This window comes from Herpailurus yagouaroundi, unplaced genomic scaffold, assembly GCF_014898765.1.
Source record: "Herpailurus yagouaroundi ecotype Mexico unplaced genomic scaffold, PumYag 100, whole genome shotgun sequence".
NCBI classification, from domain to species: domain Eukaryota; kingdom Metazoa; phylum Chordata; class Mammalia; order Carnivora; family Felidae; genus Herpailurus; species Herpailurus yagouaroundi.
The window spans coordinates 48,002,589-48,019,365 of NW_024412391.1; the positions used below are offsets into that span (position 1 = coordinate 48,002,589).

At 44.0% G+C, this 16,777-nt stretch overlaps 1 long non-coding RNA gene across 1 annotated transcript in view; it reads left to right on the forward strand.

Moving 5' to 3' along the window:
• Positions 1 to 16,777, forward strand: part of LOC121028634 (uncharacterized) — a 28,437-nt gene that overhangs the window by 7,256 nt on the left and 4,404 nt on the right. Inside the window, exon 2 of the long non-coding RNA XR_005789359.1 lies at positions 6,067 to 6,180. This is a non-coding gene — a long non-coding RNA (uncharacterized LOC121028634). The remainder of the gene's footprint in view (positions 1 to 6,066; positions 6,181 to 16,777) is intronic.

Genomic DNA, 16,777 nt, shown 5'->3' on the forward strand with positions numbered 1-16,777 from the left:
CACACATCGATCCACAGCAAATCCCATCATCTCTGCCTCAAATCTGACCACTTCTCAACCATCCTAGTCCAAGCTCCATTATCTCTCTCCGGTTATTTTAACAGGCTTCTAGCTGATGTTTTGCTTCCGTCTTTGTACTTATAGTCCGTTCTCCACACAATGACCGGAGGGAACTCTTTAAAACATTAGGAAGATCATGTTGCTCGTTTGCACAGACCTCTTGAGTGGCTGGCCCCTCCTTTCTTTCAGTGTAAAAGGAAAGTGTTTCAATAGTCTACAAGGCTATACAGGATGTAGCCTCCATTTCTTTTCTGTCTTCCCCCCTGACAATCTCCCCCTGCAGCTGCACTGGCTTCCTCACTGCCCCTCCAACATGCCAAACGTACTCTGCCACAGGGCTTAGCACTTGCTGTTCCTCTGCCTGAAATGCTTTTCCCCCAGGTTTCCTTTTGGCCTTCACTGTCTCTTCCTTTAGGTTTCTGTTCATAAGCTCCTTGTTATGGCTGAATTGTGTTCCCCTAAAATTCATGTTGAAGCCCAAATCCCCCATTGTGATTATATTTGCAGATAGGGCCTTTAGGGAGATAATTAAGTTAAGGGAGGTGATGAGGATGACGCCGTAATTCAGCAAGACTAGTGTCCTTATAAGAAAAGAGAAAGTCACCAGATCTCTCTGTCTCTCTCACTCTCTCTCTCTCTCTCTCTCCCTCTTTGTGTCCACATCAACAGAGGCAAGGCCACGTGAGGACACAGCAAGAAGATGCTGTCTATAAGTCAGGAAGAGAGGCCTTACTGGAAATGAACTCTGATGGCACTTTGATCTTGGACTTCTAGCCTCCGGCACTGTGAGAAAATGAATGTCTGTTTAAGTCCCCCTGTCTGTGGTATTTGGTTATGGCAGCCCAAGCCAATTAATACATCCCCCCTAGAAGTGAGGCGTGTTCTGACCACCCTGTAGAAAGTGCCAGTATCCCTCCTATCACCCAGCAGGCCTATCCCCCTGACCCTGTTTTTTCTTTGCAGGGCTTTAACCTCCTTTTCTTGTTTGTTTATTGTTCCTGTCTCCTGAATAGAGTATCAGTGCTGTGAATGCAGAGACTTGTGCCCACCAGCACCCAGCACTTTGTGTGGCACATCTTAGAGTCTCACTAAATGGTTGTTAAATGCTCCAGGTTGAACTGGGGCAAAATCCTCCATGTGCTGAAATTGCTCCAGATTCCTTGGACAACTACCAGTGCTCAGAGGGAAGAAAATCCTATCAAAAAGTGGACTTTAATCACAATGGACCCCTAACTTATACAGCCTCACCTGTGTAATTCTTAGAATCAATCAGGGATTGTATATGGCTGCATATGCTAAATAAATATACTAGGGCTCACTAAATGGCAATTTTATTTTCCTCACATAACAATTCAGAACTGGTGCAAAGGGACCCTGTTTCTTTCTGTCTTTTTGTCTAGCCATCTGTAGGATATAACTTTGGCTCTTCAGTCACAAGATGGTTGCTGCATATCCAGCATCTCATCCACATTCCAGGCAAGATCACTGGGAAGGGCCAAACAATCAACCAAGCAACCAACCAATCAAACAAACAAACAAATGACTGGGAAGGGTAAAGGGCAAAGGCAAATGCCAACAGAGGTAGTTCTTTTAAAAAGCACTTTCCCAGAAGCCTTATTTGGTGACTTCCACTTATATCTCATTGGCTAGAAATATATCACATGTCCTCCTCTAGCTGCAAATGCTACTAGGAAATACATTAAAAAAAAAAAAAGCTGGGCATATTACCACCCTGAAGAAAAGTGGGGTGCTTTTGTAGAAAAGAAGTGACAGAGTAATGGAAATTGTGTATGTATCCAACAGTGTGAGCCTCTTCTTTTGCACAAGAAAACCAATTTCCTCAGTTTTCAATCCTGAAAGAATGTAGCCCCAAACACCACGTTCCGTGTTTCTACTTTAATCTGGATGGAGTTTTCTGTAGTGAGAACAGCACATACAGAACTCCTGAATGGACGGTGAGAGCACGGACTGCCACAGAGCATGAACATGTGGGACAGAGAATAATTGCAGATGAGTTTTGTTCAGTTGTCTATTTACGTGATTGTTCAAATCAACATTGCCAAGCTGAAATTTCAAGAGGGTAGGGATTGTGACTGCTTAATTTCTGTATATAAAACCCAGGCTGCCTGAACCTTGAGCAGGCAGTTGCTAGTAAGTGCTTTTCATAGAAATGATGATAAATATGTGAAGCTGCCTGATTGCATTGTCCTTTTTGATTAATGTGTCTTTGTGACCCACATTTGGAAGCCCAGAAATAGCTGCGAGGCTCGTCCAAATTTGTTCTGGGTAATTGAATGCAGCAATGTCACAAATGACTTCTCCTAAATCATGCTTTGAGCTTTTAAAAAACTATAATGAAACAATGAATAATCCTTTTGTTCTCTCCAGAGATGCACATAGTACGTGTGTTTCATTCCTCACCCTTGATGTGACTGACCATCTGTGCCACTGTAACTGTTCCACCTGGAAGGGAAAAGACAGGAACTGTTTCACTTCTCTTGCGATCACCCTGTGTCCTTTGTTCTCTGCTCGCCAAATGTAGCCTTCGTGGTGGGGCAGTGGCATCACAAATGTTGTATCTCAAGACCCCGTGTTCTGCTAGACAGGGAGTGAGGTGCCTAGAGGGCTTTGTGTTTAGTGAGTCAAGAAAATTTATTCAGGTTCGGTAATGTACACGAGCCTTTGAGGTAAACATGTAGTCTGTTTTTGTAAAAGGCCCAGCCTTTCAGGCTTCTGCTCCCTTTCCCTTCTCCATGACATCTGGTGTGTGTACATGGGGGGTGCTTAGGGCATGACATTAATAGTCTGCATTCCAGCTGGTCTCTGCTGCAGTGGGGGCTGTCCTCGGATAGTGACCACTGAGATGTGACTGTTCCCAGTCCTGGCTCTTTGGGGTTTGTGACTGAAACCTGGGGCTTGGCGACTCATAGTCACATCTGCTCTTGATTTGGGCAGGCCTCAGGAACCTGCTCTGGACAACCGCAGTGTCATCTGCCCTGGCCACCCTATCCACCCTATCCACCCCCACCCCATTGCTTTCCTTATAGCACTTATTTATGCATCCATCTACTGGTGTCGATTGGCTTTCTCTACTAAAACTTTAAGTCCCTTTCAAGATACTTTACTTAGGGGTCTTCTGTCCCTTGGAAATGTGAACAGTTACATCCTTCTCTATTACTGTCTGCATCTCTATGCCCATCTCCATGCCTGTGCCCATATGCACGCTAATCTATATCAATTAAGAACATGGACTCTAAGGGTCACCTGGGAGGCTCAGTCAGTTAAGCGTCCGACTCATGGCTCAGGTGGCGATCTCACAGTTCATGGGTTCAAGCCCTGTATGGGCTCCATGGTGACAGTGTGGAGCCTGCTTTGGATTCTCTCTCTCCCTCTCTCTCTTCTCCACCCCTGCTCACACACCCTCCCCCATCTCTCAAAAATAAATAAATAAACTTAAAAAAAAATAAAAGAATACGGACTCTAAATTTCACCTTCCTGGGGTCAAATCCTTGTTCTGTTACTGTTAGCTCTATACACTTGGCAAGTTACTCAGCCCGCCTATGCCTCACGCTCCTTATTTGTAAAATGAGGATAACAGTAGCTACCGCATAGGTTGCAGTAAACATATGAGCTCCTACCTGGAAAGGGTTTAGCAGAGGGCCTGACACACAGAAGGCTCCACGGAAGTATTTGCCACTATTTATTACCGACTGTCTTTCCTACTAGAATGCGAAGTCCACAAAGGCAGAAGCTTTGCCTGCCTCTTTTATTGTTATATCTCCTCATCCTTATGTAAAGGGGAGGCCCTCAGTTACCATTTGTCAGATGAATGAATAAATGAATGGATCACGAAATGAAAAGGACACAACATATTCCAAAAACTATTATCACCCTTTCACACTCCGTCTGGTAAGATTTATGTCGCGCTCAAGATGATTTGCTCCTGTTTAGTGTTCTCCTAGCCTCTAGGAAGGCGAGAACTAGTTTTTAGTCATTAATGAATTCTTCTATCCCCAAACTACCCATCCCAGGGCTTCCGAGCTCGCTGGGCAGCCTGGTCCTGGGGGAAGTCCTACCCCTTGGTACTCAGGAGTCCTACTCTTTCCTCACTGAGTTTGGCTGCTTCCCCACACTGACATGAACACTGTTCTCTCCCACTCCGAGGGGAGTGGGAGGGGGTGCTTCAAGTGTCCTGTTTTTTTGTGTGCATCTGTGTCTGTGTCTGTGTGTGTATGAGTGAGGGAAGGCAGATGAGCAGCTCTCACAGCTTATCAGCAGCCATCTTCCCAGCCATGCCTCCTTTCCTCCTTCTACGGATGGTCTCTTCCTGGTTTCTGTCCTTACCTGTCTGGGCTGCAAAGAGATTTGGTCCTGGCGGAGCTAGCTCTCCCCAGGGCTCTGTGGCACTAGCCACTGTGCCTTCTGGACTTCCTAGCTAGTACTCTTGTTCCAGATATGCCCCAGGTCACCCCATTAGTGGTAGGAGTTGCTGCTTAGGCAAATGAACTTCCTTTTTGTTGAGGGGCTTAGAACCCCAAGCAATCACATTGAAGTTGAACCAAATTTGAATTGTGATGAATCCCTTGTCCTCTTTCTGCCGGCTTTCCTCTCTTTGCCTCCATGGGACGTGGCACAGCCCTCTGCAGGATTCCTTGGATGGGGGCACCTGGGTGGCTCAGTCAGCTGAACATCCCCCTTTGGCTTAGGTCATGATCTCACAGTCCGTGAGTTCACGTCCCACATCAGGCTCTCTGCTGTCAGTGCAGAGCCGGCTTTGGATCCTCTGTTCCTGTCTCCCTACCCTCCCCGCATTGGGCTCTCTCAAAAATAAGTTAAAACATTTAGAAAAATGTTTAAAATTGCATGGATGTAACTTTTTTAATGTTTATTTATTTTGAGAAAGAGAGAGAGTGAGCAGGGGAGGGACAGAGAGAGAGGGAGAGAGAGAACCCTAGGCAGGCTCTGTGCTGTCAGTGCAGCACAAACCCAAACTGTGAGATCGTGACCTGACCTGAGCTGAAATCAAGAGTCAGACGCTTAACTGACCGAGCCCCCCAGGTGCCCCACCTTGATGTAATTTTTATAGTAGGAGTTTGTAACCAGCCCACGGGACATAGAAGTGGCCCCCACATGTAGCAAGGGAGGGTTTGACCACTGTGTGGTCCCACCCAAGTAAAGTGTTAGGGCTCCATCGCTTTGGGCGTTAAGGGTCCTGATTCTGTTCGGGGGTGTCCTGGGGCACCAAAGTTGAGTTCCCATGTGGAAGTTAGGTACAGATCAGCAAAGTATTGAGGTATAAGAGGTTTTCTTCTGCTGGAAAAACCACAGGCATCCTGCCAGCCCCTGTTGACAGAAGGTTCTCACCCCACAGCAAAGAAAGAAATGATTAAATCGACTTTTCCATCCATGGGCACAGTCTGGTCTTTAGATGTTGGCTTAGTGTTTAGGTTCATGTAGCCAGAGATGGAGAGAGCCCCTCTTCTCATTACTAGAGTTTTACACTATTAATTACTTGTTTCTTTTTAAAAGACAGTGAGAGACGGATTCTCTCTGGGAGAAAGATGTATAAAATTTTCTGCAATCAAAGAAAAATGGTCATTGGGGCACCTGGGTGGCTCAGTCAGTTAAGTGTCCAACTTGGGGTCAGGTCATGATCTCACAGTTTCTGAGTTCGAACCCCGTGTCGGGCTCTGTGCTGACAGCTTAGAGCCTGGAGCCTGCTTCGGATTCTGTGTCTCCCTCTCTCTCTGCCCCTCCCCTGCTTGGACTCTGTCTCTTCTCTCTCAAAAATAAACAAACATTTAAAAAATGGTTGTTAAATAAAAATAAAATAAATATTAAAAATTAAAAAATGTGTTTTTTTTTTCCTGAGGGACTATGCATCCCTGCTACTGTGAAATATTTCTATTAGAAATTAGAATAATGGTTATTTAGAAGATGTTAACAACTGGTTAACAAAACTGGTGCTTTGCCCTCTGCTGAGTTTTTTTTTTTTTTTTTTTAAAGCCTGTACAGTGGAGAATCCCTGTTCTCCATCAGACTCCTGTCTAGAAGCAAACGGAAGGTCTTCCATGGGGAGCTCTGTGGATGTGACCTGGCCACTGTTTCCAAAAGGACGAGGTGACCCTACCTTCTCTTTTAAAACCAAAGTTCCCATCTGCAATGACATCTAATTTCAACTTTTCTTTCTTCATTTGGGGTCCTGAAAGGGGAACTTCTGCCTTCCTGTAGAAACATTACCCTGTAGCAAGCTTGCAAAATTCCTCAGAAGAGAGAAAAATGTGTAAGTGATATTATAGAACCTGTCATATTTTTGTTGCTTTCTCATATCTTTTTTGTTAGGAATAGAAAATAAGATCATAGGAACTCTGGTGGTCACGGATCCCCTGATGTGTTTTGTATACTTTAGGAAGGTAAGTAAAATCAGGGAAATGGAACAGAGATAGATGGGAGAAGGGACTTCTTATTTTAGACAGGATGGTCAGCTATGAGCAGCTGATCTTCCTGAGGAGATCTGAAGGCAGTGCGGGACTGAGCCATGGGAAACCGGACAGAGGGGTGTAAAGGCAAAGGCCCTGAGGTAGGGAGGTGAGAGCATGGTGATCTCTGGATATGATTCCCCCAAGCTGGGGCCCTGAAGCAGGCCCTCCTCTCTCCAAATCAGGGGTCCTGGCCCCCATCTCTGACCTCTTTTCTTACTCCCGTGCCCTCCCCCAAGTCTCGTGGAAGCAGGGGTCTCTTTCTCCTCTTCTCTCTTCCAGACTCCATTGCTTTGGTATTAGCTCTGTACCTTGATCCTCCCTCCTCCCCACCCCTAAAATTTTAATTCATAAGGCCACTTATAGAAGTTGTTTTAAAAGATGAAATTGTTTCTATATCTTTTCATTTCAGCTATACCAATCCTGCTTCTCTGAGGTAGTGTGAATGCCTCCACCTGGCTATCTATAGTCACATACAAGGCAAAGGCTGGGAGAGTGGGACACAGAGAATAATAGCATACTGCCTTGACTTTTCCTGCTCCCAGCCCCCAGTCGCTGGAGATATGGTCTCCATACCTTTAATTTGTCAGATTTGCCTTCCAGAATCATGACCTGTGACTCAACCTTTTCCCAAAGCAATGGCTTTGTTCTTAGTCCTCATCCTACATGATTTATCTGCAGGATCTGACACTATGAGCCACGTAATGCTTCCAGAAACTGACTACCTCACAACTAACTCACTCATTGATTCAAAGCACATACACTGAGCCCCAACCATGGAGAGGTGCCTATGCAGATGCTGAGTATGGAGAAGAGTCACACACACACACATCCTGTTCTAGGGGGAGTCACAGTCCAGTGGGGATGGCAGCTGAGGCTCAGGGGGAGCTAAGGGAGAGTGCAGGAGGCTTCCCCGCCTGGCCTGTGGTTGCTGGGAAGGTTTCCCTGGACCTCTGAGTGTGAGCGTGCTCTGCTTCTAATTTCATGCAGCATTGGTCTTTCTGCCCATCCTTTCCGGGCCACCTGCCCACCTCTGCCATCTTGTCCTACTCTCTTGACTGGGCCCTTTATGTGACAGCTTTCCTGGCCACATTATCTCTCCATATTGTCTCCCTCACAGATTTTATCTTTTCTTCTGCTTCTACCATAGATAAATCCCTATCCCTGTCTCCAGTCTCTCTTTGGCTCCAGAGTCAGCCCTTGACTCACCTGGACTCCCTCCAGCTCCTTACTTTTGGACTTTTGGAATCTCATTCCTTTTGACCTAGTTCAGCCTCATTTTTGAATTGATCTTGACTAAAGTTTCCCTCCTGCTTTCAAAGTGCTGTTGGGAGAGACAGTCTAGCATAGGCATGGAGCATCCCTGCACGTTCCTTCTGAGTGTGTCAAGAATGCAAGGCCCTGATGGTTCTTCACCCAGGCCATCATTCAGGGTTATGTTTGCAGCAGGCAGCCATGAGGGAGGCTCCCAGACAGAGACCAGGCTTGTTTCTGCTCACTATAAAAACAGTGAATTCCCCAGCTCAGTGTTCCTCTCCCTTAACAGTGTTCTGCGTGTACAGGCATCTTGGATGGGTCAGTTGTGTCATCATTATGGACTCTGGGGGCATAGGGAACACCTGCAAATCAACACAAAGCACTGGCTACTTCTTTTGCCATATGTAATAAAATCTTTGGTCTCTGACCCAAAGGTCTCATGCCTTTTGCCAGCATCCATGGAAAACTAATTTGCAAGCTTGTAAGTACGGTAAAATTTCAGACCTGCACAGTTATTAGCAGGTGTCACCTCTAAGATCCTAACTCCAGTGTACCTTCTGGTATTGCTAGGCAACCAGGTTGCTTCTTATTCCCTGAGTGGCTTTTGAGCACTGGTTTTTCTCCATTATACCCTTTCTCACCATTGTTGGTCTGCTGCAACTCTCCTCTGGGTTTAATATGAGTGTTCCCCACTCATTTCCTGTCTTGGCATTTTGTCCTTTCTCATTATTCCTGTGTAGCACACCTTCTGATGGTCATTAAGGACTAGATTTGAGAACAGAAGGGCCCAGAAAGTCATTCTATTTTAAATGAAAAATCACATGGATTAGGATGCGGCTCTCTGAAACTCAAGCTGAGGTTGAATTTGCCATGAGAGAACTCCTACCTCTTTTTTTCTTTTTAATTCTTTTTTAATGTTTATTTATTTTTGAGAGAGAGAAAGAAAGAGACAGAGAGACAGTGTGAGCCAGGGGAGAGGCAGAGAGAGAGAGAGACACAGAATCCAAATCAGGCTCCAGGCTCTGAGGTGTCATCACAGAGCCCAATGTGGGGCTCGAACTCACAGACCCTGAGATCATGACCTGAGCTGAAGTCAGACGTTCAACTGACTGAGCCACCCAGGCGCCCCAAGAAAACTTCTACTTGTGATTGTAGACAGAGGATTATGATCTAGCCTATAGGGAATAGTCATACTTGCCAAACCTTTTTTTTGCACAATGGATTTTATGTAAGTAGTATTCCACCCATTATCTCCTCTCACCCTCAAGAAATTTGGGAGGTAATCAGGGCAGGTAATCCCAACGTTGTTTTGAAGAGAACCATGACTGGAGGATTAAGTGACCTGCTCAAGGTCACACCACTAGTGAGCAGCAGGACTAGGAGGAGGGCCGGGCGTTTCTGTTGCCTGACTGGGCCTTGCCTACGGAATCTTTATGGCGGTTACATCATTTGGTGTATAGACCACTTTTTTTTTTTTTTCTAACGTTTATTTATTTTTGAGACAGAGAGAGACAGACCATGAATGGGGGGGAGGGCCAGAGAGAGGGAGACACAGGATCCGAGGCAGGCTCCAGGCTCTGAGCTGTCAGCACAGAGCCCAACGCGGGGCTGGAACTCACGGAGTGGGAGATCATGACCTGAGCCAAAGTTGGACGCTTAACCGACTGAGCCACCCAGGCGCCCCGGTGTATAGACCACTCTTAACCACAGAGTCAAAGACTGTGCACACTCAGATGGATACTATTAGTGTTTATTAATTATAAGGAAATCTGAAGTATTTTGCCTACCTAGGGGCAAGTGAAATAAATTATTTTTCTTTATTTAAAAAAATTTTTTTAATGTTTTTTTTTTTTAATTTATTTTTGAAGGAGAGAGATGGAGCATGAGCAGGGGAGGAGCAGAGAGAGAGGGAGACACAGAATTCGAAGCAGGCTCTAGGCTCTAAGCTGTCAGCACAGAGCCCGATGCGGGGCTCAAGCCCACAAACTGTGAGATCATGACCTGAGCTGAAGCCAGACACTAAGCCAACTGAGCCACCAGGTGCCCTGTGAAATTATTAAAAGTGATACTATGCATCTATAAAAAGGGAAGGCATTTATGTATTGATATGGAATGACCACTAAGAAATATTCCCTTCTTTAAAGATTATTTATTTTGAGAGAGAGAGAGAGAGAGAAAGAGAGAGAAAGAACATGTGTGTGAGGGGTAGGGGCAGAAGAGAGAGAGGGAGAAAGAGAATCCCAAGCACAGAGCCTGACATGAGGCTTGATCTCACACGAGATCATGACCTCAGCCAAAATCAAGAGTTGGACACTTAACCGTCTGAGCCACCCAGGTCACCCAGGTGCTCTTTTTTTTTTTTTTTTCTTAAAGACACATTTATTCAGCGTCATGATCATACAATTACAGTTAGTAATCAACAGCATGGGTACAAAAACCAAAAAAATCTACATTAAAACCCTTTGTTGGAGTGCATTACACTTTCCAGAGAACAGAAACTAAAATAAACTGTTATATAATTAGTCATGAATATAGTCCTCGGGTTTTAGCCCATACACATGAATATTGTCTAAAACATGGCTCCTTTGTGGCAGCTAGGCCCTGCCGCCACCGTGCTTGGCTGAGCTCACAAACCTGTTGTAACCTGTAGATTCCCTGTCACTTCTCTGGCTCTCCTCTCCTGCTAAGCTTCATTTCCCGACAGTAATTAAAACCTTCTGCCACTGCCATAGCTACTGCTGCTGCTGGAACTGCCACAGCCACCTTGGTTTCTGGTTTGACAAAGTATTGGCCTCCAGCACCATAGGGCACAGAGCTTCTGCCTCCAAACTCCCCTCCTTGCAGGGGTCCAAAGTTTGAAGATTGATTGTTGTAATTGCCAAAATCATTATAGCTTCCGCCACCTCCAAAATTGCTTCCATCATTACCAAATCCGTTGCAGCCATCCACACTGCCACCATGTCCACCACCACCTCGATTGCCACCAAAGCCACCTCGCCCACTCAAGTTTCCCCCACGACCAGAGTTGTCATTCCCACCACAACCACCACCAAAGTTTCCAGGACCACTTTGACCTCTCTGGCTGGATGAAGCACCAGCCATCTCCTGCTTAAATAGGGCTCTCCTCACTTCCCAGTGCAGCCATTCACAGTATGGTATTTTTGAATGACAATCTTGTCTACAGAGTCATGATCATTAAATGTTACAAGAGCAAAATTCTCTTCTTGCCACTACCTCGGTCAGCCATGATTTCAGCCACTTCAGTTTTCCCATTCTGTTCAAATTAATCTCTAGGATGTGTGCTTCAGGGTCTCCTTTAAGGCCACTGACAGAAATCGTTTTCACTGTTAAGCGGGCACCAGGTCTTTGAGACTCGTCTCTTGAGACAGCCCTCTCTGGTTCTACAACTCTTCCATCCACCTTGTGTGGCCTTGCATTCATGGCTGCGTCCACCTCTTCCACAATGGCGTACGTGACAAACCCAAAGTCTCTGGAGCGCCTGGTGTTGGATCTCATTACCACACAGTCTGTAGGCGTTCCCCCATTACTCAAAATGGCTCCTCAGACTCTCATCGGTTGGTTCAAAGCCCAAACCTCTGATGAAAAGCTTCTGCAGCTGTTCAGGCCCTTTGGGAGATTCTGACTTAGACATGACAGTCATGGAGGGGAGATTTAAAGATGATTACTTAGCAGCATCCACAGGCAGAAAGGAATAATCTGATGAACATAGCTCAGAAATATTCTTAATACTTATTATTTTGACATATTTTAAGACTAAAAAGTGTTCAAAATTTGTACAGAGTTCCTGTCTGCCAGGAACTCTCTCTCTTTACCCAGCTCCCCCAATAATAGCATTGTATATAACCATAACTTGACATTGGTACAATACTATTAATTCACATAAATACTTCATTTGGGTTTCTCAGAAAGTTTCAAATATCTGAGAGAGTGGGGGTATGGTGTGCATCCTATTTTATCTTAAAAGAGAGGGGAAAGGGTGTGTGTGTGTTTATATGCTTCCATATACCTATAAGATTTCTTAAAGGATATATAAGAAGCTAGACACATTGAGTTGCCTCCAGGAAGAACTGGATAGCAGCTCTGGATAGAGAGTATTGGAACCGTGTGTTTGTTTGTACCAATCTATCTATTTTTAAAAAGGGAATGAGGAAAGTTTTTATGTATTCATACAAAATAATCTGTTATATTTTTAAATGAAAAACACAAGGTAAATAAGCATGTACATATCCCATCTACAAAAAAAAAAAAAAGGGGGGGGGGGCTGTGTGTTTTCGCCTCCATATGCACAGATTTCTCTGGAAGGATAGGTACGAAACTGGTAACCATTGGTTTGCCTCCAAGGATTAAAATGGGCAGACAGAAGTGGGAGGGAGACCTTTTGTACCTTTAAATTTATACCTTTTAAATTTAGACTATGTGAATTTATTTCCTTTGTAACAAAATAAAGGAAATTGAAAAAAAAAAACCCTGAAATAAATTGCTTTTACCTTGTAATTTTTCCCCCTTTAAAATATTTAGCGGCTTTTCAGCTACTCTCTGGCTAAAATTCAGATTTCTTTACTTGACATTTAGGTTCTTTTTATAACTCGGTCTCATTATTTCCTGCCTGAAGCTTTCTGTTTCACCGACTGTGTTTTGTTTTCTCCCCTCATATCATGCACTTTTCTTTATTCTCTTCCTGCTCCCCAGCCATCAGAAATCATCTTGCTTCTGGGACATTGTCCCCCAGTGGTCCAGACCTCTTGAATTTCTCTCTCTTCCAAATTCCTATAATGTCTTGTCTGCCCTATACATTTGGCCCTTCACCCATATTCTCTTGTCAAGGGTATGTATACTCTGTCACCAAATAAGATTACCAACTTCTTGTGGGTAGTGGCTGAGTATGTGAGTTTTCTGAAATTCCCCTTTCCTGGAAGAGTCTTACACTAGGTTGATGGCCCAGTGATGTTGACTAAATCTCTTCTTTGTAGCAATTTTATTCTATGCATATGCTTGCCTGATGTGCTTAAGAATTCCTGGCTGTATTGCGGCAATAAGACATTGTATATCCATCCAAAAACACCCTAGCAGATAAAAGAGGACAAAGTATGAGTTAAAATTCAAGAAAGCACCTGGTGTTTGAATATTGATATATTTTTAAATATAACATTCCTGGAAAACAAGATACATGATAACATTTTTTTCTTTTGCATTTTGGCTCATACGTTTGGATGCATTTTGGAAAACAGGCCCTATTTTCCTAGTAACCGTGGTGAATTAATTAGCTTTTCTGATATGTTATGAACTGGTTCTTGACATCCTCATTTTCAGTAAATGGCAGAATTGGATTCAAGTCTTGGCAGGTCAGATCAGGGAGCTACATGACTTCTAGCTAGTCATAGCAACAGATATTTGTTGGGTTCCTTCCATTGCAAAGCATTGTATTAAGACTTAATGGAGATGAAGTGTAAAATAGATTCCTCCAGGAACTTCCGCTTGATTACATGTTGCATCTGTCTCGCCCTTGCCCATTTCATGGCTATGTAGTAAGTGTAGCCAATCGTCAGGAGGCTCTTCATAGGTAGCCTTGGAATTAGAGAAAAAAATTTATGAAGAAGATTGATCTTTGAATCTGAAACCCGTAAGAATGAGGAAGCAAACAACAAACAAACAGTAACAGTATTAGCTTATCTTTGACGAAATCTTCACTAGACTCTGTATTTCAGCTATATTGTCTCTTTATCTTGACAGCAACTGATTAAGGCGGGCACTATTGTTACCCACTTTTGCAGATGAGATAGGAGACATGACCGTGATCACACAGCTGAGTGATAGAGCCAGGATTCAAGTGCAGAGATTTTGCCCCTGGCTCCCTACGTTTAATTTTGACTTGATGTTATTATTTTCCCAAAGATTAGTCACACGGACAAGTAACTTACCAATATACTTGTCTGACTCTAACTAGATCATGAAATCCTCAAGTGGAAGGCTGTGCCTTATTTTCTTGTTTCTTCACACATAATTATCTATGGCACAGGTTTCTGGACATTGTCTGTACTCAATATCCCAGAATGGAAAAATGCATAAAAAATAACTGTGGCTTATAAATGTGATGTTAATAAGACTATGATACTCAGATTGAGTATTAAACCAACTATGTAGCAGGCAGTGTGAAGTGGTACAAAGAACATGAGTTTTGGAGGACTGGAAATGAGGTCTGTGGAGTGCCTGGCACAGGGAGGTATCTGATACATGGTACTTAGTTAATACAGTGATACTATATGATTTAATCTTTCTCACACACAACCCTGTTAGGTAGCGTGTTAGCTCAGGCTGCCATAACGGAACACCACAGACTGGGTGGCAACAGAAATTTATTTTCTCATAGTTCTGGAGACTCCTCCACATCCCAGATCAAGGTGCAGACAGGTGAGGCCTCTCTTCCTGGCTTACAGGTAGCTCCCTTCTCACCATGACCGTGTCCTCACGTGGACTTTCCTCTCTGCTTGCAGGTGGAGAGAGAGCTCTGGCATCTTTTCTAAGGACACCCGCCCTATCAGACAAGGGCCCCACACTTACAACCTCACTTAACTTTTTTTTTAATTTTAATTTTATTTTTTAAAATTTACATCCAAATTAGTTAGCATACAGTGCAACAATGACTTCAGGAGTAGATTCCTTAATGCCCCTTCCCCATGTAGCCCATCTCCCCTCCCACAATCCCTCCAGTAACCCTCTGTTTGTTCTCCATATTTAAGACTCCCTTCTATTTTGTCCCCCTCCCTGTTTTTATGTTATTTTTGCTTCCCTTCCCTTATGTTCATCTGTTCTGTGTCTTAAAGTCCTCATATGAGTGAAGTCATATGATGTTTGTCTTTCTCTGACTGACTAATTTCGCTTAGCATAATACCCTCCAGTTCCATCCACATAGTTGCAAATGGCAAGATTTCATTCTTTTTGATTGCCAAGTAATACTCCATTGTGTGTGTGTATATATCTATCTATCTATTTCATATCTTCTTTATCCATTCAGCCATCGATGGACATTGGGCTCTTTCCATACTTTGGCTATTGTTGATAGTGCTGCTATAGACATTGGGGTGAGGGGCGCCTGGGTGGCTCAGTCAGTTGAGCGTCCGACTTCGGCTCGGGTCATGATCTCGCGGTTCGTGAGTTTGAGCCCCACGTCAGACTCTGTGCTGACAGCCAGAGCCTGGAGCCTGCTTCAGATTCTGTGTCTCCCTCTCTCTCTGGCCCTTCCCCTCTCGAGCTCTGTCTCTCGCTCTTTCTCTCAAAAATAAACATTTAAAGGGGCGCTTGCGTGGCTCAGTCGGTTGGGCGTCCGACTTCGGCTCAGGTCACGATCTCGCCGTCCGTGAGTTCAAGCCCCGCATCGGGCTCTGGGCTGATGGCTCAGAGCCTGGAGCCTGCTTCCAATTCTGTGTCTCCCTCTCTCTCTGCCCCTCCCCCGTTCATGCTCTGTCTCTCTCTGTCTCAAAAATAAATAAAACGTTAAAAAATAAATAAATAAACATTTAAAAAAAAAACATTGGGGTGCATGTGTCCCGTTGAAACAGCATACTTGTATCCCTTGGATAAATACCTAGTAGTGCAATTGCTGGGTTGTAGGGTAGTTCTATGTTTAATTTTTTGAGGAACCTCCATACTATTTTCCAGAGTGGCTGCACCAGCTTGCATTCCCACCAGCAGTGCAAAAGAGATCCTCTTTCTCTGCATCCTTGCCAACATCTGATGTTGCCTGAGTTGTTAATGTTAGCCATTATGACAGGTGTAAGGTGATATCTCATTGTGGTTTTGATTTGTATTTCCCTGATGATGAGTGATGTTGAGCATTTTTTCATGTGTTGGTTGGCCATCTGGATGTTTTCTTTGGAGAAGTGTCTATTCATGTCTTTTGCCCATTTCTTCACTGGATTATTTGTTTGTTGTGTGTTGACTTTGATAAGTTCTTTCTAAATTTTGGATACTAACCTTTTTTCTGATATGTCATTTGCAAATATCTTCTCCCATTCTGTAGGTTGCCTTTTAGTTTTGCTGATTGCTTCCTTCGCTGTGTAGAAGCTACTTATTTTGACGAGGTCCCAGTTGTTCATTTCTGCTTTTGTTTTCCTTGCCTCCAGAGATGTGTTGAGTAGGAAGTTGCTGTGGCCAAGATCAAAGAGATTTTTGCCTGCTTTCTCTTCGAGGATTTTGATGGCATCCTGTCTTACAGTGAGATCTTCCATCCATTTTGAGTTTATTTCTGCATATGGTGTAAGAAAATGGTCCAAATTCATTCTTTTGCATGTCGCCATCCAGTTTTCCCAGCACCACTTGCTGAAGAGACTGTCTTTATTCCATTGGATATTCCTTCCTGCTTTGTCAAAGATGAGTTGGTCATACGTATGTGGGTCCAATTCTGGGTTCTCTATTCTGCTCCATTGATCTGAGTGTCTGTTCTTGTGCCAGTACCATACTGTCTTGATGATTACAGCTTTGTAGTATAGCTTGAGGTCTGGGATTGTGATGCCTCCCGCTTTGGTTTTCTTTTTCAAGATTGCTTTGGCTATTTGGGGTCTTTTCTGATGGCACACAAATTTTAGAATTATTTGTTCTAGCTCTGTGAAGAATTCTGGCCTTTCATTTAACTTTAATTACCTCCTTAAAGGCCTTATCTCCAAACCCATTTACTAGGGTCTTGGGGCTTCAACATCTGAGTTTGGGGGGAATACAGTTCAGTCCATAATAAGTAGTTACTTTTCCCATTTTACCAATGGGGAAATAGATATTTAAAGGAATGGTCCTGTTCTTCCATGAAGCCTGATTGTGTTGTCAGATATGTTGACTACTTGTATTTCTTTCCACGGGTTTTTTCCTTCTTACAACCAAAAAGAGCTCAACCACCGAATCCTTCCTTCCTTCCTTCCTTCCTTCCTTCCTTCCTTCCTTCCTTCCTTCCTTCCTTCCTTCCAGAGAGAAAG